Source organism: Octopus bimaculoides, chromosome 13 (genome assembly GCF_046866305.1).
Source record: "Octopus bimaculoides isolate indiv1 chromosome 13, ASM4686630v1, whole genome shotgun sequence".
In the NCBI taxonomy this organism is placed as follows: Eukaryota; Metazoa; Mollusca; class Cephalopoda; order Octopoda; family Octopodidae; genus Octopus; species Octopus bimaculoides.
In genome coordinates this window covers 16624960-16652225 of record NC_142940.1, presented here as the reverse complement: position 1 = coordinate 16652225, position 27266 = coordinate 16624960, and the positions used below count along the sequence as shown (strand labels likewise).

General features: G+C 36.0%; 1 protein-coding gene across 1 annotated transcript in view; it reads right to left on the bottom strand.

Annotated features, from left to right (window-relative positions):
* LOC106881088 (uncharacterized) overlaps window positions 1-27266 on the bottom strand; it is a 925009-nt gene that overhangs the window by 825294 nt on the left and 72449 nt on the right. The window contains exon 2 of the mRNA XM_089361538.1: window positions 10544-10624. The gene's annotated coding sequence lies outside the window, so the exon portion shown is untranslated. The remainder of the gene's footprint in view (window positions 1-10543; window positions 10625-27266) is intronic.

Sequence of the window (27266 nt, the reverse complement as noted above, 5' to 3'; positions counted from 1 at the left end):
ACATCTCACTATCATGCAACATTGGAATCCTAAGTTCTAACACATCATATGCTCAACCCTTCCCTCTGAGGGAGAGGTAGAGTGTATGAAGACCTTCATTGCCGGCAGAAATAATAGCTTCCTAAACTTTCTCTAATCTGTTCTTATCCTGGTTTCTATGCTTTCTTAACAATCATCTTTCCTAGGTATTGACGGCTACAGAACCAGCAAGACATTCCAGAGTGTCTATTTCTGGTGTGTTCTTATGCACATTGTTCCAGTGCACCAACCTCACACAAAGCTTACTTTCTTTGTTAGTCTGCCTGTGATTCCACATTATATCTCATGTAGTTGTAGCTTCCAGTGGGTACAACACATGTAGGTTACATCTACTCCTTTCCTGCATACTGAGCAAGGCCATTTCCCTGGTGATAACAGGGTACTTCCTTTTCTTTCTTATATATTAAACACTTTAGTCTTTACTATGTTTACATAGAAGACTCTTGATTCTAGTTTTTGCTCCCAAGACTGCACTGGTATGGTCATGTGATGCGTATGGATATGGACAACTGCTTAAAGACGTGCAGATCTCTGATTGTGGAGGGAACCTGTGGAAGTGGTAGACCCAGGCAGACATGGGATGAAGTGGTGAGAAAGGATCTTCAGACACTGGGCCTCACTGAGATGACAAGGAACTGGAACTTGTGGTGGTTTTTCTGTACTTGAGAAAACACATCAAGCTAAGTAAAACCAAGGTCATCCATACATACAGACCTTTATGTCCTTTATGGCCATCCCCTCTGCTCCCTCTCCTAGTAGAGAGGTGTCCAGCTGGGCCAGCTACTGTCAAACAGTCCAACCCATGCCAGCATTGAAAATGGATGATAAACAACAATGATGTTTCTAATTCCACTACATATTCAGCTATAAAAACTAAATCATCAGCATACAGGAACTCTCGAGGACTGCTTGCCTTAAACACCTCTATAATAGCCTACAAGACTATGAAAATAGACAAAGACTGAGCCTTGATCTATCCTACCATCATGCTATGTTCGTTGCTGAAGTCATTCTTAACTGACTTTATTTATCCCTTTTGCGTTCAGATTAATCTGCCAAATGAAATGGTTATGCATTCACATTGTTTTGAATTAACCATGGATTATTTCATAGCTTTGGGATTTCGATGATGTGATTGTTTATATTTAGAATTACATTGCATGGTAGGTGTCAGAAGCGAAATCTGGCTAGTTTGAACATAAGATAGGTAGAATATTTGGGCCAGATATGGATGGTTTAAATGCTAAAGGGTTAATGCACCTTTGTACAAAAACCTTACAAACCATTCCTCTACACCTTGTTTTCTTAATGACCACCAAATTACAGAGCATGGAACCCTGTCAAAGGCCTTCTCCATGTCAATAAATGCCAAGCAATGTGGTTTACCCATAGCTAAATATTGCTCCTGAAGTTGTTCTTAAGATTATTGAATTCGTGGTAGCTCTTCTGGACATGAAACCAAAAGGTACTTATAGCCTGGTCCAATAATTTGTTGCCTCTATGATTTCCTCTTACTTAAAAAAAATGTCACCTTTGCCTTTGTAAACAGTTTACAATGATGCTGTTATACTAGTCACAAGGTTCGACACATTCCTGTATTTCTTAACTAACTATTCGGACAACCTCAAGTTATATATGTGTCCGTATGTGTGTGTTAACTCATATATATATATATATTTACATACACACGTACACTTGGTCCAACCCATGCCAGCATGGAAAATGGATGTTAAAGGATGATGATGATGAGAGAGAGAGAATATATAATCATCCATTCTCCATGCAAGCATGGGTTGAATGGTTTGACAGAGGCTGGCAAACTGAAAGCTGCACACACACGCGCGCGCGTGTGTGTGTGTGTGCTTTGAATGGATGTGCCCATATTATATATCTCACAATTCTACTGGCAGTAACTTCAAACTTTCACCAAGTAGAATAAATTCAAATAAGCCACGTGCCTGGTGAAACTTGGAAATCACTAGCCCTTTATTCAGTCCATGTTATTTCTACACGTACAAGACACTTGTTTATAATCATATATACACACACACACACACACAGACAAATGGATACATACATAATATTGTTCATTCAACATTTGTTTCTATCTTCTTAAAAAATCCTGGTTTTCCACTAAATAACATCACCACAACCCTAACCAACACCACTACTACTAGTTAGTTACAACTTCTCTTTAAGTGGTTCCCCCCCCCACACACACACACAGAAGGACAGAGCTAGAGGCATCAGTATGGGTGTTTGTGTGAGGGAGAGTAATCCCTGCAGACCAAAGATGACTAACAAGACAACGCCAGAGGTGGGAGTGGAGAACAGTCTGCAGACAACAGTCAACAGACAAACGGTGGTATGGAAGGAATGAAGGAGTGAGACCAGATGCTTGACATTCTTGGAGACAAATTTTGGAATAGATTCCATCTCCACTTCACACACACATCACATATATGGAATTTCCAATTCTGTCAGATGATTCCAAGGCTGTGGAATGTAAATTATCCCAGAGGCAGCAGCGACACCACCACCCAACCACTATGAAAGGAATGTTCCATGGCTGTGGCGTTTGACAAAGTTTGTTTTCTCCCACTGTTAGGAAGGATAAATCCATATCTATTGTTGCTTCGTTGGTGACAAACAAAGAAATATTAAACCAATGACAGAGGGAGCCTCTATGTGGTATCCCAGCCTGCTAGAAATAACAGCTGAATTCTTCTCTTCCACTGTTAGGAAGGATGAATTCATGTCTATTGTTTTTTCATTAGGAACAAAGAAATATTGAGTCAATGACAGAGAGAGCTTCTATGTGATCTCTCAGCCTGCTAGAAATAGCAGCCAAATTCCTCTCCACTGTTAGGAAGGATAAACCCATATAATTTCTTCATTGGGGACAAGCAAAGAAATATTAAACCAACCTACTAGAAATAGTAATCAAATTCTTCTCTTCCACTTTTGACAAGGATAAATCCACATCATTGTTTCATCAATGATGTAGAAATATTGAAAAAAATAATGGAGACCGCCTGTATACAGTCGCTCAACTCACTAGAAATAGCAGCCAGATTCTTCTCTCTCAGTGTTAGGAAGGATAAACCCATATCTATTGTTGCTTCTTTGTTGATAAAGAAGTATTCAGCCAAATATGAAGAGAGCCTCTCCAGGGTGCGATGGGTAAATTGTTGCTATTTTATATTTTTAATTTCAGGCATGCACATTGTTTGCTTTTGACTTTGCTGACTGCACAGTACAGTTGGGCACCATCTATGAGAACAGCACCAAGATGCAATTCACTCTGCCATAAATTTGGAAATGACAGTCTGGGGTGTAACCCCCTTGATTATTGTGTGGGGCACAGTTGAGCAAGAGACCAATAAAACTCTTTATAAAACCAAAGATGAACTGAAAGCAAGGATTATGGCAGCCTTCATCAACTTAAACAAGGAGACTATCCAGAAGAGTTCCGGGAGATTCTGAAGTCATCTGGGAGGCCATGGTCGAAGCCAATGGTGATTTTACTGAATAACTTTACTCTTTAGTATTTCAAGATATTTTGGTAAATATATCTGTTAAAATGAGATGTCAGTGTTATTTTCATTTTTGTGTAATTTAGACAACATTATATTCACTGCACCCTGTATATTGTCTCTCTACTTGCTATAAATAGCAACCAAACCTTTGCTAACAGTTAGCAAGGATAAATCTATATCTATTGTTGCTTCTTTGACAGCAAACAAAGAAATACTTAGCCAATGACAGAGAGAGACAGAGGGAGAAAGAGAGAGAGAGAGAGAGCATCTATATGATTTCTCATCATGCTAGAAATAGCATCCAAATTCTTCAACTCTCACAGTTAGAAAGGATAAATTCATTAAGTTATTTCTTTGGCGATAAACAGAAATTTTGAGCTAACAATGGAGAGAACCTCTATATGGTCACTCAACTTGCTAGAAATAGCAACCAAATGCTCCCTCACAAATAGAAGGGAAAAAAACCTATATCTTTTGTTGTTTCATTGGTGTCAAAGAAATATCGAGCCAAGTGAACCTCTATGTGGTCTTTCAATCTGCAAGAAATAACAGTTAAATCTCTCTTCAAATTAGGAAATTTTAGATAGTGTATTCTGGGATACAGTATGCATAAAATGAAATAAAGATGAGGTAATGGTCATTGCTAAAATGCATTTTCTCAAAAGTCTGCCCAATCAGAGCTAAACAATAACACCCATTGATGGTTGCTTGGCATGTTAGAAATAGTAGCCAAATCTCCTCACAAATGACACTGAATTGTTACTTTAAAAAAATATGTGTAATCCTGGATACAGTATGTCTGCAAAAATAACAAAAGAAATAATGGATACTGCTAAAATGCCTTTGATCAGAGAAAAATCTGCTTGCTCAAAGCTAACTAGGGCTAAACAACCCCACAAACACCACAGCCACTAGAAATGAAATATTCCAAATATGGAGAGAGAGGGGGGAGAGATGGTGATAGCAAAGGTGGAGGAGAGTGAAAGGGAGGATGGAGAAAGCAAGATGGAGGATTAGGAGAGCAAGAAGGGAGGGAGAGAGAGAGAGAGAGAGAGAGATAGATAGATAGATAGATAGATAGATAGATAGATAGATAGATAGATAGATAGATAGATAGATAGATAGATAGATAGATAGATAGATAGATAGATAGATAGATAGATAGATATCTGTTTTCTCTTAAGAATACTCAATATAAATCTATATAACTATTGTTGCTTCACTGGAGATGGAACAAAGAAATATCAGCAACGAAGCTTTCCCCTGCTCCATCCCATCCCATCCCAACCATCTTCGTTTTTCTGCTCTCTTTTGTAAATAGGAGACAAGAATAAATATTAAGAATATGTCTACAGGTAAAATTTAGAATCATGCAAGCTGTTGGGTGGTTTCCTCCAACCACTAGTGAAAGAAGAAATACAGATGAGACTGTATTTAAGCAAATCAAAATAATATCAATGCACTTAGTGTATGTGTGCACATATTGCATATATTATGTATATATAAGGAGAAAGATTTCTGATATAAAATATAACATATCCTTTAGTTTATTCTTCTATAAGCTTCTGCCCATCGACTGTGGCCATGCTGGGGGGACTACCTTCAAGGATTTTTTAAAAATTTTAATTAATAGATTGCATATAAGTGTGGCATGGCCATATGGTTGAGACATTTGTTTCACAACCATGTGGTTATAGACAAGCATAAGCTAATATAGCATCAGCTTCACTAACAACTTGAGAACAAAATCTGGGGGTCGATTAAATAAGTACCAGTTACGCACTAGGGTTGTTGTGATCGACTTAACCCCTTTGTCTGTCCTTGTTTGTCCCCTCTATGTTTAGCCCCTTGTGGGCAGTAAAGAAATAAGAAACTGAAAGAAGCCCATCATGTGTGTGTGTGTGTGTGTGTGTGTGTGTCTTTGTCTCCCTCCCCATTGCTTGACGACTGATGTTGGCATGTTTACGTCCCTGTAACTCAGCAGTTCGGGAAAAGAGACCAACACAATAAGTATTAGGCTTACAAAGCATAAGTCCTGGGATTAATTCCTTTGACTAAAACTCAAGGTGGTGCTCCAGCATGGTCACAGTCAAATGACTGAAACAAGTAGACGAATAGAAGAATACACACAAATACAAACATATATACACTTAGAGTAAGCAGTAGGTATTAAAGTAAACGGTCGTTAAAATATCTTTATATATTGCCTCAGTAAGGCCTATTGTTAACAAAAATGATTACGTGTGTGTGTGTGTGTGTGTGTGTGTGTGTGTGTGTGTGTGTGTGTGTGTGTGTGTGTGTGTGTGTGTGTGTGTGTGTGTGTGTGTGTGTGTGTGTGTGTGTGTGTGTGTGTGTGTGTGTGTGTGAATGTACATGACCTAGTAGTTAGGGTGCTGGGCACATAATCACGAAATCGTGAGTTCAATTCCCGCACTGGGCAGCAAGTTGTGTCCTTGAGTAAAGCATCTGTTGTTGCTCCAGGAAGCTGAACTGGAATGAGTACCAACCAAATGCTGGTTTAGTCTTTCTCCTGTACTGATGTCACTTCCTGGTTGTTCTACTAGCTAAAGGGTTTACTAGTTAACACTGGAAGGCTGCAGAAGGTGTCTGTGTCTGCCTGTAACTACACTGCACCAACAATGCAGCTATGATGACACTGTACCAACACCAACACCTAAATATTTTCAGAAGTTATGGTACATGTTACCAGGTCATTCTGAATACTAAGTATTTTGTAATAGAAGTAATCTTAGTTATTCAAATCTATTCCATTTTTATAACTCAAATTAGTGATTCTCAGAAAGTTGTCACACTGTGCTGGTGTGCTACAAGGTATATCTAGATGTGCCTTAATTTTAAAGATATATGATTTAGGGCTTCAGAAATTACTAATGATTGAGCTTTTTGTAAAACATGTTATTCATAATTTTATTATAATAAGTGTGCTTCATAAAGTAAACAAATGTTTTCAATGTTTTACTAAATGTTTAACTTGAACCCCTTTAAGATTCAGATTTTCTGTCAAATGTAATGCTTATTTACATTTCATAAAATTAATTATGTATTATCTTGTAGTGTTGAGATTTTGAAGATGTTATTGCTTATTGTTAGGACAACATAGTAGAGTAGGTGTGAGGAAGCTGAATCTGGCCATTTTCAACATAAAACAGGTGGAATATTTGTGCCAGATATGACCAGTTTAACTGCTAAAGGCTCAAAGCAATTTTTGTAACTGTCCATGCTAAGTGCATCAACAATTTCTTAATTGTTTTTCAGTGCAAGGAAAAACATTCATATAAGAACAATAAGCATCTCTCTAAAAGTTTTGAAGTCCACTTTGAATTTTTCAAGGAACTTAATAATTTTACCTCAATTTTTGAGGAATTCAAAAGGTTCCTGCCTATCTATATACTCTTGGTTCTTTCTGAGCAGATTTTGTTTTGAACTGGTTAAGCAATTTACAGGCCTTCACAGTTTCTGAAAGGAAGTGTTGTTGTCGTTATCAATGCCAACACCATTCAATTCCTCACCAAATTTCTTATCCTTCAGTTAATGTTGACTTAAAGCAGCTAGCAGTCAAACTCAAACCAATCCTTTTTGTATCCAGCTGAAATGCAAGCCATATCTCACTTGCAAAAACAATACATGTTTTGTTTTCTCAGATTCTGAAGGTATTTGCCATAATTGTTTTGTATGGAATAATCTCAGTTTTTAAAAAATTCATTCCATTTCTGTCATTTAGACAATAGTCAGTTTTAAAAATTCTTTTAATTCATTTTAAAAACCTTGAGCACCATAGATATTTGTCTCATTTTGGGTGTATTATGATGTGTTCTGTAGAACATGTGTGTCTTTAGTTGAACAGAAAATTATGTATTTTTATGATTAGCTTTTGTAATATGTTCTACAAAGCATATTTCAATTGACCCCAAAATGGAGCAAAACTTTCAAACTCTTAAATACATATTTGAAATGAATTAAAAGATTATCTGTGGGTCAAACAGTTGTTTGGGCTACTGCTGGTTGACCATTCGTACAACATGGCCAATTCATTGAAGCTGATATCATCACATAATCACAGTTTCAATGCAAGAGAAAAATTGGCTTGCCTGAGTATACCCGACAGAATCTTTCTATTTGTTCTGTCAATAGATGTATAAGATTTCCTTCTGACATTTCCAGTGTAATCAAGAAGTGTCATCAGCCATATAGGAGAAAGGGTACAACTTCTTCATGTTTACGCACTCTTTTATACAGCTCTGAAACCTGGACAAGTCATAGACACCATTTCTATGAAATGAATAACACCAGAGATGGCAGAAAATAAAACCATGCACGTTCGAAGTCAGAACGGAGTTAGAATACTCAAGCAAGTCATGATCACAAAGACACAATATTTGAAGGCAAAGCCAGGCTAAGTTGGATGAATTGTGACCATCAGTTGCCCAAACAGACTGCTGAATAAATGAAGGAAAGTGCATTAAAAGGTAGACAAAGGAAGTGACTCAACGACATTTGAAAATTTGTGAAAATATGGCAACAATATGTAAAAAATGAAATTGTTTGTTAATAACCAACACAAGACACCCAACACTTTGACATTGCAAAAACCAAATATTTTAATAAGCATAATTGTAGAATGCAGCACAAAGTGTTCAACATTGTGCATCCTTTCCCACAAAACAAAAGAATGCCCTGTCTGTGACTGGACTTGTAGATCCAGTATCTATAATACTGACCTATATAGTCATATACAGTTCTATAAAAGTTAAATTAAGTGAATAATCAGCCTAGGGGGATTGCCAACACACACACACACAGAAGAGCTCTGGGAACTCTGTAATTTATTGCTTCTTAGCAAATAAACAAAAAATTTTATCATGCTATCATTGGTTAGACAAATGTATATTACTAAGGGATTGTTTTACAGTTGGATGCCTTTCCTGTTGCTAACTCTTACAAGTATTTTTTCAAGTGAGGGAATCTTTATTCCGCTGGTCTTTGCAAGTGCAGAACTAGCAAACAATTTATTGACAGGAAATGTCAACAAACATCAGTTTATAACTCATACCTTTTTCATGCAAAATTCAGAATGTAAAACACACACACACACACACACACACACACACACACAATGAGCTTTGCACCACTTCTGTCTAGAAGACATTTGCCCAAGGTGCCACTCAGTGAGACTGAATCCAAAACCACATGGTTAACAAGTAAGCTTAATCACATGCCTCCTCTTGTACACACATACACACATTTATTTATACAAGAATAAAAAAGTTAAGTGACTTGTACTAACATATTCAAGTAAACAAATATAGTCTATTATAAACACATTATAGATCCACATATTTGTATTTTTAACACAAACACACACACATTTAACACACACACACACATATATATATATATATACATATGCACAAACACACATTCTTTATTACTATTTTATGCATTTACATGGAATAATATATCTCTTAAAATTATCTCAATCATTATACACACACACACACACACACAAACACACACATTCCTCATTCAGTAATGGCAGAGTGTAAGCATTATAAATTCTGCTTCTATTTTCGCTATATTTTATGAATTATGGAGCTGAAATAGATTTACACCTAATATAAACATTGAACTTGAAAGGCTGCAGATATTATGCCTGTCTAACATGAAGATAATAGCCATTTACTGAATTATACACTGAATTCCATGCATTAAATTAGCATTTTTATAATGAATTGGAAATCATTTACAGCATATCTTGATGCGTGTGTGTATGTGTATGTCATAGAGAAGACTCTATATGTATGGAGCCACTGAGCAACCATACTGGTGCTGTGATATAAATTGCACCCAGTACACTCTATAAAGTGGGAGCTAAAGAAGCTGAGACAACCTAAGTTCAAGAGACACCTTTGGTCTGAGTGAGGACATGGCAACCTCTCTAAAGCTGGTGCCACATCAAAATATACCCAAGACACTTTGTGAATGTTTGGTGTCAAGAAGAGTATTTGGCCATAGAAACTAGGCCAAAATAGAACATATGAGCAGAATGTGGTCTTCTAAGCCACCCTGAAGAACTGGAGGACTACACCAGCCTGCACCAGGCTCCAATCTGATTTGGCTTGGCTTCTACAGCTGGATGCCCTTCCTAATGCCAACCACTTTACAGTGTGTACTGGATGCTTTTAACGTAGCACCAACATGAGTGCTTTTTATGTGGCACCAGCACAGGACTCTTGCAGGTCAGTCTTCCTCTTCAGGGTGAGTGGCCTTAACACTTCTGCTGTGGTGGATGGGTCTTCTTGAATACAGCAGGGTGCCAGATGTCTTGGTGCTTTTTCATCTTGTCTGAAAGGTTCAGCATCCGGAGGTTATTCTTCAGTAACTCATTCCATGTCTTCCTCAGTCTCTCTCTTTCACAAGTTCCATCCACTTTCAGAGATTCTTTATTGAGCTATATATATATATATATATATATATTCTTTTATTTGTTTCAGTCATTTGAATGCTGCCATGCTGGAGAGCCTTGATGGATTTTAGTTGAACAGATCAACCCCAGGGCTTATTTTTTAAGCCCAATACTTAATCTATTGGTCTCTTTGCTGAACCATTAAGTTATGGGGAGGTAAACATGCCAGAACATGGCTGTCAAGTAGTGATGGGAGAACAAATACAGACACACAGACAGACATACATACATACATACATATACACACATATATATATATATATATATATATATATATATATATATATATACACACACACACAATTGCTAAGCAATCCAGCATGTCATTTCCAAATTTATGGCAGAGTGAATTGCATCATGGCACTGTTTTTCTACCAGACATTTCCCAACTAACCCTGCTATACTGTGTAGTTGACAAAATCAAAAACAAACAATGTGCATGCATGAAACTAAAATTATAAAATAACAACAATTTACTTACCACACCTTAAATATATTGGAATATTTTAACTCTGGAAGGTCTTATGTAATGGATGCATTTCCTGTCATATTCTATGTAGACCTGAAACATATATTAAATGATTTCAAAATATGCGGACACAAAGAAATAGTAAGGTCAAATCACAAAATTATGCTTTGTTTCAAGGATGAGATGTAAAACATTTGTTATATATAGCAATATGCAGTATTCTATTCTTTTATTTCAGTCATTTGACTGTGGCCATGCTGGAGCACTACTTTTAGTCAAACAAATTGGCCCCAAGACTTATTCTTTGTAAACCTAGCACTTATTCTATCAGTCTCTTTTGCCAAACCACTAAGTTACGGGGATGTAAACACACCAACATCAGTTATGAAGCGATGATAGGGGGACAAACACAGACACATGACAGGCTTTTTTCAGTTTCATCTACCAAATCCACTCACAAAGCTTTGGTTGGTTCGGGGCTACAGTAGTAGACACTTGCCCAAGGTGCCATGCAGTGTGACTGAACCTAGAACCATGTGGTTGGGAAGCAACCTTTTTACCATACAGCCACTCCTGCGCCTATGGTAGAACTATTTTACCAATGCAGCATAGAACATGCTTATCTTGCCTGTGCGTGAATGCTTGAGTATGTGTGAATGTGTGTCTCCATCTGTGACATTCAGTGGATGCTGAAGTAGGTTGTGTGGACTGTAATAAGGTAAATAGAAAATATTTTACAAAATAAATGCCATGTATTTAAATGGCAATGCATAAATAATGATGTTTAAAATGTACAATAGATAAAGATGGCATTAAGCTGTATTAGCAGCACATCTCTTTATACATTGTGTGTATATACACACATATATATATACACGCACACACACACACACACACAAACATATATGTATATATATATATATATATATATATATATATATATATATACACACATACATGCATACACCATCATCACCATTTTTTTTTTGCATCCATTTATCCATTTTTTACAGGGGTTGGATAGATCTCTAGGTCATTGTCTCACTACTTGATGCAAATATCTGTCATTTCCTTAGCATGCTGAGATCTATCTTCCTTGGTCATCTGCATATTCTTTCCACATGGATCACTTTACACTGCTTTTCCATATGCAATACATATCTGTAACAGTGTAGTTGCCTTGCTTGCACACTAACTTTACAAATCCAGTGACACACAGAAACATACACACGATAATATTGGTCTCAAATTTCGGCACAAGGCCAGCAATTTTGGGGAAAGGATTAAGTTAATTACATCAACCCCAGTAATCAACTGGTATTTATTTTATTGACTCCGAAAGGCTGAAAAGGCGAAGTTGACCTCAGTGGAATTTGATCTCAGAACATGAAGAGGGACAAAATGCTGCTAAACATACTTCCATGTCCAAGTGTGTTCAAGTATATTAAATATAAGTTTACACAAATATATTTTAGTCATCCCTGCTTCCTGTAACTTCAATTATTTCATTAAAATGAACTCTTATCGATTTAATTTTATTTTTACAGCACATTGTAAAATTCCTAAAATAATTAGCTATTTCCATTTTAAAAAAATATGAACTTTAATGTGTTAATATAAATACTACATTCATATATCCCAAGATTTTAGAGTGATTTCATAGAGAAGATGAATAATTCATGCTTTCCATGACATTCCTGGTGGTTGTGGTAAGAATAAGGAGACGCCAGCAAAGACCTCTTTTTATCAGACTAAAATTTATATTTTAAAAATTGTCTATGATTTAATTCATTTCAACACTGAACCTGAACATTTGCTTCATAAATTTCAATATTTAAAAAGTAAATGTTACACTTTGTAACAGTTGTCTGTTTGATTACTACTGGTTGTGATGATGGTGGTGGTGGCAGCGGTGATGAGATTTGTTTCATTGTTGTGGGTGTGGTTGGAGTTGCAGTAGTTTGTTTCATAGCTGTAGGTAGTAAACATAATAATGGTGATGACATTGTTCTGTTTTGCTGGGTTGTTTTTTTCTTTTTTTTTTTCTTTCATTATTCATAATAGTGATTTTGTATTGAAGAAGAATAATTCATGTTTCTAGTGGAATTTCCAAAGGCTTAACAAGTATGCATACAGACATAGCTGTATGGTTAAGAAGATTGCTTTCAACCACATGGTTTAGGGTTCAGTTCCACTGTACGGCACCTTGTGCAAGTGTCTTTTACTACAGCACCAGGCTGACCAAAGCCTTATGAGTGGATTTGGTAGATGGAAACCAAAAGAAGTTCATCATGTGTGTGTGCACGTGTACGTGCATGCATGTGTTTGTCTCTTCTTGTCTTGACATCATGTGGTTGTGGTAAATGAATGTCATTCAATATTGTTTACTGCATTCTACAAAAACATGTTTGGCCATGGGGAAATATTATATTGCTTGAAAACGGGTAAGGGTTGGTGACAGGAAGTGCATCAGGCTGTAGGAAATCTACTTCAATAAACTTTTTTTGATACATGCAAGCTTCAAAAAGTGGACACTACAACAATGATAATGATATGTGTATTTATGATATATGATATATATGATATATGTATCAGGTGATAAATATAAATAACTTTTAATTCGTCAGAATGCTACTGTTGGTTTCTTACTGAATATTGCCCAGTGGTTAGGGCAGTGGACTTGCAGTCGTAGGATCGCAGTTTTGATTCCCAGATCGGGCGTTGTGAGTGTTTAGTAAGCAAAAACACCTAAAGCTGCATGAGGTTCTGGCAGGGGATGGTGGCAAACCCTGCTGTACTCTTTCACCACAACTTTCTATCACTCTTTCTTCCTGTTTCTGTTGTACCTGTATTTCAAAGGGTCAGCCTTGTCACACTGTGTCACACTGAATCTCCCCGAGGACTACTTTTAGGGTATACCTGTCTGTGGAGTGCTCAGCCACTTCCACGTTAATTTTACGAGCAGGCTTTTCCATTGATCGGATCAACTGGAACCCTCATCATCAAAACCAACAGAGTACCACGATTGTCCAGTGCCAATATTCAGCTAAGATTCTGACCATTTATAAGTCATAACCAGTAATATATTGCTTGATGGTATAAAAATGTATCTGATCTATAACTTATATTGAATATGCTTTTATTTCTGACTTATGGACAACAAACTGAAAATATATATCAGCAGCATCATCATCATTTAACATCTGCTTTCCATGCTGGTATGGGTCGGATGGTTTGATAGCAGCTGGCTAGGCAGAAGACTGCAGCAGGCTTCAGTGTCTGTTTTGGCATGGTTTTTACAGTTGGATGCCCTTCAAAACACCAACCACACCACAGAGTGGACTGAGTGTTTTTTGCGGGGCACCAGAACAGGTGAGGTCAGTTTTGATTTTTACAGCTGAATGCCCTTCCAAATGCCAGCCACTGGATGCTTTTTAAAGTGGCATCAGCACTGACAGGATCATCAAGTAACTTGCAAAACAAAGATCCTTTGAGAGGAGAGGGAGCATTAGAGGAGGTGATCTTGTGTCAGGTGATGAAAGTTTAGTGTGTAACAGAATGACAAAAACAGAGGTCTTGAAGAGACACATGGTTACCTGGTCAAAGAGAGAGAGGAGAGAGAGAGGAGAGAGAGAGGACAGAGAGAGGAGAGAGAGGACAGAGAGAGGAGAGAGAGAGTGATCGAGAATGAGGACAGAAACAGGTGTGTTGATGTAGAGGAGATACATGGTTACACAGTCAGAAGGAGAGAGCAAGAGAAAGAGAGAGGAGGAGAGTGAGAGTGCAAGAGAGAACAGGAGAAAGATGGTGGCTTAGCACCAGGGCATACTCACAAGGAACAGGGATCAGAATATAAATGAGATGATAGAGCAGAGCAAGAGAGAGATACATAGCAAATTTACGGAAATCAGAATATAAATAATAGGGTAGTTGGCTGTAAGTCAGAAATAAAAAACAGGCATACACACATATATATGTACATATACATACACATATCTATATATATATATATATATATATATATATATATATCACTAGCTTAAAAGCCACCCTAGCCAGCCAATCAGGCAGCTTTTAAGCTATATATAACTTTTAAGAAACTGACCCTGAATGGGAAGATCTGCAAACAGATCTCTGATTTGTTTTGGAGAATTTGTTGCAATTGCTTCCTCCAGAGTCATATCCCAATGATGAATATATTTGTTACAAAAATCATGTAAAAAAAATTGCAGTAATGAAAACGTAGAAATTCAAAATTTGAGGATTCCAGGTCTGGATTCGACCCAGAATGTTTTTAATTTACTCACAGAGTTAGCCTTTAGATTATAAATTTGTTGCACATATATATATATATATATATATACACACTCAATTTTCAAGTTCAAGCAGAACATACGCACTACATACAATGCACTCCACCATTGCCTGGGTCGTTGATAACAATATTGAAATCGTACCAATCAGTAAACACTGTGCATCACAAGCAATGAAGAGACCCGCCCTGTGGGCGGACTTATGTGTATGTTACCTTAATTTGCCCTCACATAGATTCACAGCGTTGTTGTTATCTTCACTTAGGTTATCAGGTCAGACATTTGTTTTCCATCACACCACACACATTATAGTAGATGCTCAACCACTGTGAAAAATAGGGAGACTGTAGTAAAATCCTTGTGAACTTTGCAGCTGATGGAATGAATAATAGGCATGAATATATACTAATAACGATAAGCAACTTTGCATAAATTGGGTTGAATAAAGAGAAAAATGTTAAATGCAAAAAAGCTTGAAAGATTTTAGTCATTGCTCCATGTCTTTACCACACTTGAATGAATATAGGCTCTTACCCTGCTTAATACTTAGGGAAATTTTATTGAATTTAAACCTGAGAACACTTGTTTGGCATTCCTGAGTCATTTGCTACCAAGAAAATCTACATGAAAAAATTGTTTGCAGTAGTAATGCCAGAAGCGATCACAATTATGCCAGATACATGGTTCATTAGTCAATTTTCTGTTGAAAAATAAGGATTTGTGCAAAGAAATGGTATCACAATACTTCAAAGACATTGTTTAATCATGAAATACGGAAGACGTTCACGTTGGCAGTTTAGTTGTGGCACAAAGCCATTATTGACGGAAAATATGCCAATAATTGTTCCAAAATGCATGTTTTTTGGTCATTTTCTGTTGACAAATAAGGTTTTGTGTATCACAAATACACTCATAACACACTTTGTACATTACTGCATTTTTTGACACCAAAAACATTAGAATTGGCAACATAGATTATAAGCAAATCCAAATATTGTCCCCAAATGACCTCAAAATTGTGCGACCCGACCTTGTTTTCGAGGTTATTTTGTAATAAAAAAGAGTTGTTATGCAAAAAACATACTCCATTTGGTAGCCAAAAGATTACTGAATCTTTTGATACCTCATATGTCAAAACTAGCAACTCAGTTTTCGAATCCTTAAGGAATAATATATGCACCACACACAGACACACAAACGCTGTTTTATATACATAGATATATAGTAAACACAATTTGACTAAATGTCTAAAATGTTTGCTTTGTTACGATAAGGGCCTGGGTTCAATGTCACTGAATGGCATCTTGGGAAAATGTCATTTTCTATAGCCACAGGTTGACCCATACACTGAGAGTGAAATCAAGATGATGGAAACTGTTTAAAAGCATAGAGAGTGAAGTGTACATGTAATTAAAACGTTACAACCTTGTTACACACATTCTATCATGCTGATTCTGCCTAAGATTTATATTAAGGGTACATGTGCAGTGGAATGCTAGACATTTGAAGATCCATTGCCACCATGTGTGCGTGTGTGTGTGTGCGCGCGTGTGTGTGTGTGTGTGTGTGGTTGTTTTGCAAGCAAGAGAAATGAGAGCAAAATATGCCTGGCAAGCATTTCCATGCAAAAATCTAATTCCTTCCTTATCCATGTTCTATTCACAGCTGCTGACTTGCAACTTTTCAAAAGTAACATTAAACACATAAATCTCACTGGTTTCATGTTGCCTGTAATTATCATAGACTCTCCAGTTATGGCCAGCTCATCATATTTTCAGATATTTTGTCTTTAGAGCTACTTTATCTAATGTGTCTTTTCTTTTTCTTTTTTGTAAAGATAGTAGATTAGATTGCAATTTAATAGTAATTTGGCTGTTGTTTCTAACAGGTTGATCAACCACCTAGTGATAACTTCTATCAACTTTACTATGTGTATGTCTATATATGTGCATGTGTGCACTTCCATGCATGCACGCACGATGTGTGTGTGTGTATACATACAAAGGGAGGCAGATAATCTGTTTTCTGTCAAATATCTTCCAGATACAGACTGTAAAACCTACAATTTCCAGGTATACAGGTAGTTAAGTAGGACTCATTTGATGTTGGCAAGAAACCCATCTAGCAGAATGCCAATACCAAATTAAAAACAAACCTCCCACTCATGAGTTATGTAAACCAACGCTAGAGTTAGTTATGGTGAAACTGTTGGCATCATGACAATGGATTTTGCTGGAGGAAACAATCATTGAAATATATATATATTTCAGTCCTGTGTACACTGAATTAATATCCTGCACTTGAGAAACCATTGAGTTAGCACTTATGGCCCAATGTTTAATTGCACTTGAGAAAGTGAGAATTAAAGGACCTCATGAATAAAGAGAGTATGTGCATATTTGTGTGTGAGTGAGTGCAAGTATTTATGAGTATATGTATGTGTTTGTGTGTCTGTGTGTGTAAATGTGAGTAAATGAGCATGCAATCAAGAGTTTATGTATGCAAGTGTACATATGTGGGTATATGTGTTCATGAGCATGTCTACATAAATGTATGGGTATATATGTGTATATGACTATGAATAAGTTTGCATGAATGTGAATGTGTGTGCATGTGTGTGTTTGTGATCATGCATCCATATATGTGCATCTACATATATAAGTGTGTATAGTTGTAAAAATATGTGTGTGTGTATGTGTGTGTGTGTTTGTGTAAGTGTGTGAAAAATGTTTTATGTGATTACCTTTGAATGCAAAGTATATCTATAATTATTTAGGCATCACTTATTTTTGTAATCAACACTGCAGACATGAAACTTAAAGCTTTTCTCCCTATATCAAATTAGTCATGACATAAATATTTATATTGCCTTTCCAACAATGAAAATGTCACTTTTCTGAAAATTCTTTAAGAATCTAGACACTCTTTATATGATAGCCAACAATCTCGAAATTCCACTAAAGATATTGCTAAACACTGAAAGGCCTTTGTCCAATGTTCAATCATTTCTACTGTCTGCAGCTCTTGCAATAATATAAAGATGTCCAACATTGTTACAAAGTAGTACATTTTGGAAGAGGGTTTAGTTAATTAACTCAACTCCAGTATTAGATTGGTACCTTAGTTTATCAACTCTGAAAGGATGAGAGGTGAAGTTGACATTGGTGAAATGTGAAGTTAGAAAAAGAATGAACCCTAAACAAATATAACAAGGGTGATTATTTTATAATAATAATAATAATAATAATAATAGTAGCAGAGGTTTTCACAGAATCAATGATGAGAAAATAGGAATGGAAAACAATAGAATACAAAAGGAATTACATGAAACATGCCAACAGAGGAACAGCCATCTTCAGCTTATCAAGAAATCCCATAGATCTATGATTAATCCGAATACTGAAGGCAAGTGCTTTTCTTAGCTGCATCATGTGGCCTACAGATGTATGCTGAGAGAAGGATTGTTCGTGGTAGCCATTCTTATCACTCTTTATCTTTCAGGATATTTGCTGTAAGGCAACACCATCATTTCTTTCACTTTCTTCTCCAAATGGAACCTGAAGTTGATGTGGGCTTGGATAAAGAGAAAAATGTCTGTCCTCAATACTTTCCAAGTTGTTCACATGCAATGTCAATCACTACACTAAGAGGACAGGTGAAAATTGCCTGCTTCCCTTAACCAGAAGGCAGCAGCAGAGCAATTCTCATGAAAGACTCAGATGATAATCAGATCTATCTTACAAAACAGTTTCACATAATTCCATAAGTCAGAACTGCTTAACCACTGAATAAGTACATGCAGAATCGTTTAGTTGCTCTCAGCATATTTTAGACAGGCCAGTTATTCTATATACCACTGGCAGAGAGATAAGTTACTGCTGTCTCTAGCAGTCGAGCATCCATCATTGACAGGACCAAGGAAGGTCGAAATCACATGATCTGGTGATCTCAGTGACAGAGGTGATTTATTGCCCCCCCCCTCCACTAGTAATCTAAACAAGCATGCATTTTACACCAAAATGCCAATAGGAGAGTTTCTCTCATGGTATCTACTGCAGTATAGTTTGTTCTGACAGAACAATGTTTAAGTAGGGATATTATCTCTCAGAATATAGAGCGATGCACTAAGTATTGTCATGAATAATCCTGTTCCTGATGATTATAAGAAGGGAAATGGTAATGATGATGACTATTATTGTAGTGTTAAAGATACAATGGTGATGATGGCGGTGGTAATACTGATGGTGGTGGTGGTGGTGCAATAATGATAATGGCAATGACGTTGATCATATTAGTTTGTTGCTGTTGGTGGTGGTGGTGATAAAGATGGTAATAATAGTGATGATAGCTATGATGATGATGATGATGGTAATAATGATGACGGACAATTGATAATAATATGATGGGGATGATGATGACAGTGATGATGGTAGTGGTGGTGGTGATGATGGCAATGATCACATGACAATGGTGATAATGACATGATAGCCATGATGGTTTATTTATTCAATAATATGATAATTCAGCATAGTACAAAATGCTATGGCATTATCTAGTATGGTTTTATTGTTAATGTCAGTAACATATGACATACATGGTGGAGCAAGACAATGGCTATATGGTAACAAAGACTGCTCACAGTGCCTGGTCTCCACTATATTATCTGTTTCTATGTGAAACCACCTCACTTCTCTTACATCATTAATGCCTTTGGAAAAGTATGAGTACCACAACTTCCATCTTGTCCATCCTTACATGGCAACAGAGGTAATTGCTTATTGTTTAACCACAGGTCAACCTGATCAAGCAAGGTTGACTAACATTAACTAGCAGCTGTACCTTCTCATGGTACCTATCTACAGCTATTGAACAGAGTCAAAGACAACTCCATGCTTAAGACAGAGATGCTAAGTGTAGCAGTAATGACTAGACCAAAGTTATTCCAACCATGACCATCCTGTATTTTGTATATCAGAATATATTATCCAATGGAGCTTTTATTTTATTCTTATTTTATTTTTTCCAGATGGAAGGAGTAGATTTGAGGGAGATCTAACTAACTGCTATTTCAAGCAGGTTAGGTGACCATATGAATATACATACTTTGTTAAGGATGCCATTCATTATTGAAAGGTCAAGTAGAAATTAAGACTTTTGATGTTTAACATTATCACACTTATATAAAATAAAATAGTGAAATATTATGGAATGTGTGTGTATGTATGTATGTATGTATGTATGTATATATATACAAACACAAATGCACACATGCATTTATATATATGTACATACACCCACACATGTGCATACAGATAGATGCATACAAAGAAATGCACACATGCATATATATATAGAGAGAGATGCACATACACATATATACACAAAGAAATGCGCACATGCATATATATATATATTTTATACATATATAATAAATGCACACACACATATATACACATACAAATATATATATACACACAAATACATACTCATACACACAAACATATACAGTGTGTGAGAACATAGTATATCATATTTATGCTATAATATTTGTTCTCTGAAATCCACAGCCAGTACTCGTTAAATTAATCAACTAATCATCATCACCATGAGTACTGTCTTTGATTTGATTGCTGATAACAATACTTACAGCTTATAGTTTCCTTCTCATTCCAACAAATTGATGAGAATATTTGAGATAGATTTTGCTGAAAGTATGTCTCACATAACTAGCAGCAGACCAAGTGTATTCCTAGTTGTGTTAATCAAGGAACGGATGGTACAGCTGAAGACTGACATAAACAAATAGGACATCATTGTTAATTTCAAGCTTACAGCTCTACTGAATGAAGAATCTTGACCAAACTGCTCACCAAGATATAGACTCATGTTGCAGCTCAACACAGCCTTGTTTTGATTTCTAAAAGACCTATCCAAGATAACAGCCATCTCATCCACTATATTGTAGAAATGGTTAGTAATAAATCAAGCTACGATAAATTTTGATCCATCTAAAGATTTCTTTTGGGCTGAGTGTTACTAACTAGCAGCTGTGCCTCCTCATGGTAGTTATCTACAGCTATTGAACAGAGCCTAGGATAGTTGTTGTTGGCACTCAGTCGCTTACGACGTCGAGGGTTCCAGTTGATCCGATCAACGGAACAGCCTGCTCGTGAAATTAACGTGCAAGTGGCTGAGCACTCCACAGACACGTGTACCCTTAACGTAGTTCTTGGAGATATTCAGAGTGACACAGTGTGACAAGGCTGACCCTTTGAATTACAAGCACAACAGAAACAGGAAGTAAGAGTGAGAGAAAGTTGTGGTGGAAGAGTACAGTAGGGTTCACCACCATCCCCTGCCGGAGCCTCGTGGGGCTTTAGGCGTTTTAGCTCAATAAACATTCACAACGCTTGGTCTGGGAATCAAAACCGCGATCCTATGACCGCAAGTCCACTGCCCTAACCACTGGGCCATTGCACCTCAACCCTAGGATAGTTACATGTCTTAGTTAGAGACACTAAGTGTAGCAATATTGACTAGATAAGAAACATTAATGCTGTAGATTATAACTTAAATAACTCAGCCTTCTGAGTGTATTTGATAGACAGAAACTGAAAGAAGCCTACCGTACATGCATACGTGTGTGTATGTGTGAGTCTATTTATGTTTATATCTCCTTGTTTTTACATCATGTGACAGTTCTAAAATGATTGTTACTGTTATACAAGAGGAGTTGTTCATTTCTGATATTCTGCAAAAACATATCTTGTCACAGGAAAATACTACTTTGCTTGGAAATAGGTGAGGTTTGGTTCAAGAAGGGCATCCGGCCACATAAAATCTGTATCAAACTCCAACCCATGCAAGCATGGAAAAGTCGGCATTAAAATGATGATGCATTTATTATTGATTTATCATTTATTCCAGTATATTACTGGTGTTTATGCTATCTGATTGACAAAATGTACCCCTTCCATGTTATGCAAACAACTCCCAACAAATATCCAAAACATGTCATTGTCAGCATCTTATGAACATAATCATTTTGTTATGCCTGCTTTTCCATGCTGGCATGAGTTGAACTTGTTTGCTGAGATAGTTTTACACTTAGATGCACTTCCTATAATCAGCCCTTTTAGCCATCTCTTTTGCTATGCAGTAACATGGTGTATCTATTCTAAAACTAGGGTAAATATGGTAAAGTTTGGTTTGCTTTTGTTTTTTTTTTAATGATTTAATTCAAATGGAGGGGTTGTAACTGTAACCTTCCCAAGTCTACCAAGAATGGTGAAATCAATATAGTTTATGTCCAGCTTGGGCATCATTAAGTCAATATCCATAGGGTATTTCCGAGTAGGGATGGAATTTCAGGAGGGTTAACATTCCGAAATGACAAGGGAGAACTGAACAAAGTGGTTACTATAGAACCCAAGAGAGGTAGCAGGGGAGGTGGGGGGGCCATTTGAGTAGAAGAGACAAGTGTACTGGTATGGTCGGGTTGGAAGTGGTATACAATTAGCTAATTCAAAGGAACGGACACCATTGCAGTAGTGATAGATTACAAAGCGTGAGGAGAGAGAGAGAAGGGCATCTGCGGACCAGAGATTATATAGTGTATTGGTGAGTGAATATTTGCCAATCAGTCAAATGGCTTTCTTTTCAATGTTATCTACAATGTGTGTGTGTGTGTGTGTGTGTGTGTGTGTGTGTGTGTGTGTGTGTGTGTGTGTGTGTGTGTGTGTGTGTGTGTGTGTGTGTGTGTGATGTGTAACAGCAGTTCTGTACCAATAGGAAGGCATATTGCATGTCTCTACCAAACCTCGTGCACCAATTTCAAAGGAGTTTTTTTTCTATGCAGCTGATATCAGTTACCAAACATACTTCATTATCCTTGTTTATGTTACTACAAACTAGTCTAATTTCAACATATATCTGTTCTATTATTCCACAAAAGGAAAACTATTCTATTTTATTACATTTCGATCCTACCAACATATATCTATGTTTATTTCACAAACACAAACACTCTACATCATCTAGCAGAAATCGGATCTAAGTTTCTATTGATCTTCAAAATTCTTCAAAAGTTTTACAAGAATATTCTTTTTTTATATATTTTCCATTTTAATTCTGTTTTTGCTTTATTACGTAAATAAAAAGAAATGCAACGATAATAATAAAAACTGTCTAGCTATACAATTCTTGAATTGAAGGTAAAAAATAAAATATTTTTGTGGTCTGATTTAAGAGTTGTTTGTTTTGTTTTCGTTTTTTTTTTACATACTAGAACTAACTATATTTCTAGAGAAAGGTCAGATCTAATTTCTTGAAATCATCAAAATATATCAGATAAATATGATAGAGTGGACACAGGTTAACAGTATCTGAAATATATGTAATATATATATCAATTTTTAGTTCATTTTTGGCATGATGTTGATAAATCAAACAAAATTCAATTTTGAAAATAATGAAAGAAAACATTGTTTTTTTTTCCTTTAAAATATATGATATATAAATGTTTTCATGTGTATGCATGAGTGTGTGCATGAATGTATAAATATGCACGTATGCATATCAGTGTGCATGAATGCAATCATGTGTCTATATAAAAATGGAAACAAAAGTGCAAAAGAAAAACAAACTTTAAAACTAGAACAATGTTGATTTTACTTCTTAAATTTTAACTACACTTAATATACAAAACAAGATATATATATATATATATATATATATATATATATATATATATATATATTATATTAAAGATAAAAATATTTTTAATGTGTATCTATTATTTTTTTTAATTGTAAGATTGATCTAAATGTTTATATAGGACAGCACTAAATTAATCAATGAACATTTATTTTCAGGCAAGTATGATAGATAAATGTCAGTTATTAAACATATATATATATATATATATATATATTCAGTAGTGAAAAAAGGAAAAAACTATATGGAACATGCATGACTTTATGGTAAGAAGCTTGCTTCCCAACAACATGGTTCCAGGTTCAGTCCCACTGTGTAACACCTTGGGCAAGTGTCTTCTTCTATAGCCTTGGGCTGACCAAAGCCTTGTGAGTGGATTTGGTAGATGGAAACTGAAAGAAGCTCATTTTATATGTGTGTGTGTGTGTGTGTGTGTGTGTGTGTGTGTGTGTGTGTGTGTGTGTGTGTGTGTGTGTGTGTGTGTGTGTGTGTGTGTGTGTGTGTGTGTGTATCTTTGTTCCCCACCACTGCTTGACAACTGATGTTGGTGTGTTTACATCCCTGTGACATAGTGGTTCGGTAAAAGAGACCATTAGAATAAGTACCAGGCTTTAAAAAAATCCTGGGGTTGATTTGTTCAACTAAACCTCTTCAAGATAGTGCCCCACCATGGCCACAGTCAAACAACTGAAACAAGTAAAAGTTAAAAGACATATATATATATATATATATAGGCCTGGTAATACAAATTGGTGCCAATGCAAGAAACTATCAGCCCTTCAGTCAATTTGTAATTTCTGCTGATTAGATATAGCTGTATGGCTAAGAATATCACCCCATGAATTTGAGTTCAATTTCACACTGTCCAACACCTTGGGTAAGCGTTTTCTTCTATAGTCCCAAGCAAAATACTTGTTGAGTTGTATAATATGTATGTATGTATTTATGTTTATCATTAATAACCTGAGTGATTTCAAGAAGTTGTTGTCAGTTTAGTCTCGAGCCAACTGCCCAAACCTTCTGAGTGAAACTGGATAGATAGAAACTATATGGCAAACTGTCAAATGGGGTGTACCTATTCTTGGGTAGTAGACTTGATCCATCACCTGGTTAACATTACCACTTGTTCCTTAAGTGCATTCCTGCAAGGAAATGTCAAAATCTGACTTAGTAAGGCCTGAAGGTCTTCTTAAAACCTACCATATGCACTGGCAGACTGGACAGATTGGAGAGAAAGAGTCACAGTGGTCCATGCAATAAGCACAACTGGATGATGATGAGGCCTTAAGCTCTTCAATGCATGAAGGCACCTTATTAAAAATTCACATTAAAAGCTTTCACAAGATATTCAAAATATGTATACCATTTAATTATCTTAATTCCTCTATGAAATGTTGTTGGCACTAAATTTCAACTTGTTTAGATTATGCCCAATATCAAGCTCTGTTGACAGGTCTCCGACTCCTACTAGCCACAGAGGCTCTGTAAAAAAAGGTTATGGATGGAATGCTATCCTTTGTCTGTTGTCTAAACATAAAAAAATTGTTAAAACCACTTTTAGGGTTTTTAGCAACATAAGCGAAACAGTTATGAGCATGAGTCAAAGCTGCATTAAAAATTCAAGTTCAAAAAAACAAATACTTGTAAAAAGCCACAATCAATTTAACCAGAAGGATAGAACTGCTAAGACAAATCTGACTTCCAGTGGCCTTGATGGAGTGTCCATATCTACAAAGCTTTTACATAAGAGGAGGCTTGTCATTGCTTTTCTCTGGAGTTCGATTTATTTCCTACAAAAGTAAGTAAAACCTATTTACAGTTATGTAAACACGAGGCCTTGTGAGAATTAGGTGTCACAGCCACTGACACAATATGGTATACAGAGCATGAACTGTCAAATTCTCAATTAAATACTTGCTACCCTAGCCATCAGGCCATCTGCACTCAATCTATTTGATGGGTTTCCACACAGTTTTCGTCTATTAAATTCTCTCTTATATGCTATATAAAATACACTGGCTCAATAAATTGTATGATGGGTACTAACCTGGAACTATTCTGTTGTGAAGTGAACTTTTAATCACACAGCTAATTATTTGTTCATTAATTATATCCATCCAAGAGAGAAAAAAAAGTAACTTAGGACCTAGGAAAGATATTGTTCTCCTCTCTTTCCATTCTATTTATAACGAGTATTTTAACCAGGTGCTACACAGGTGCATTAGCAATCTTTGATGTGACTGATTGAAAAGTTGGTCTGCTAGACATGTTATGACTTGAAAATTAAAAGCTACCCTACTCCATAAAGTACGTCCATTATAAGATTTGCCCTAACAAACAAGAGACAATACAATAATGAAAGGGAGACAAAGGGGAGATGGACAGAAAGAGAAAGAGAGAGAAAATTGTTTTGGTTTCATTCTCTAAAAATACACGATGCCAGAAACTACATCTGCAAATAAGTACTCTTATGTTATTAATGTTATTTAACCTTTAGGTCAGCCTTGATCACGCTGGCTTATGATCAGAGACATTCTGGTACACAATTATGCCGTCTTATTTTCAGGAATATTGTATCTAAGAGTACATTATCCTATGCAAGCGTTTTTTTTTTTATTAAGATGGTTGGTTGTGAACCAAAGGAAATTTTGCTACTTATTTCAAGTTAGTAACTGACTTTATAGAGGCTTCCCTGTTACATCATATATATTCCCATACCTACACTAAGAGACTGGAGTGACTTGCTACAGTAATTGTTTCTGCTTAAACAGCTGAAAATTTGAAAGATATAAAATTAGAAGAACATTTGTAATCACTGAGGTTTACAGTAAAACATTTTTCATTGAACATTAAAGACAAGGAACTAAACAATTATATTGGAAAATCTTCCAGGCACAGCACTTTTTAATAACTTGTATATTAGAAGAAAAAATTAATTTGTATCTAAATATCAGCAAGTAAACTTAATATAGTAAGAGAAAACTATACATTTCTAGCAAGTTTGCTACATCAAGTACTCCTGATAATTGTCAAAATTTGCAGATTTATCCAACTTAAGACTGCATAAATTACATTACATATAAAAATTTTTTTAAATGTTTCCTAACTTCAATGGAGTCTTTAAAAATTTGCTATTAACCTGCATCTTCCTTTCATGAAGCTCTAAACATGACACAAAATTAACCCACATATTAGTAAACCAAAGCATATAGGATTAATGGTAAGTTCAAATAGACATTAAAATAGCTACATTGGATTAAAATTTAAGACCTATGAGATTGAAGTCCAATACTACAATCATTTAGTTGTTTTTCCATTTACATGACTTATATCAGAGGAGAGAATGAAAAGAATAATAAATCAAAGGTAAAGCAGAAGGTAGACAATCTATCACCTGGTTAAACACTACCATCTGGCTCTTGTGTGCATTTTTAGTGGACTACATACCCTGCATTCTGTTGCAATGTATTCAGGCCATATCTGAAGATAACTGGAGGTCATGAAAAAGAACATGAGTACTGCTATGCCTTCTCTGACTTAGCAGTTAAAGAAAAAAGGTGGGGAGGGGAATTGTTGCCTTTCATAATTTCCTGGTCAATAAAATAAGTACCAGTCAAATACTGGATTATATACTCTGCAATTAAATCCATTATGTCACACCTCTTCTAAAGATATGTGCATCATGATGTCAGAAACATGAAGGAAGA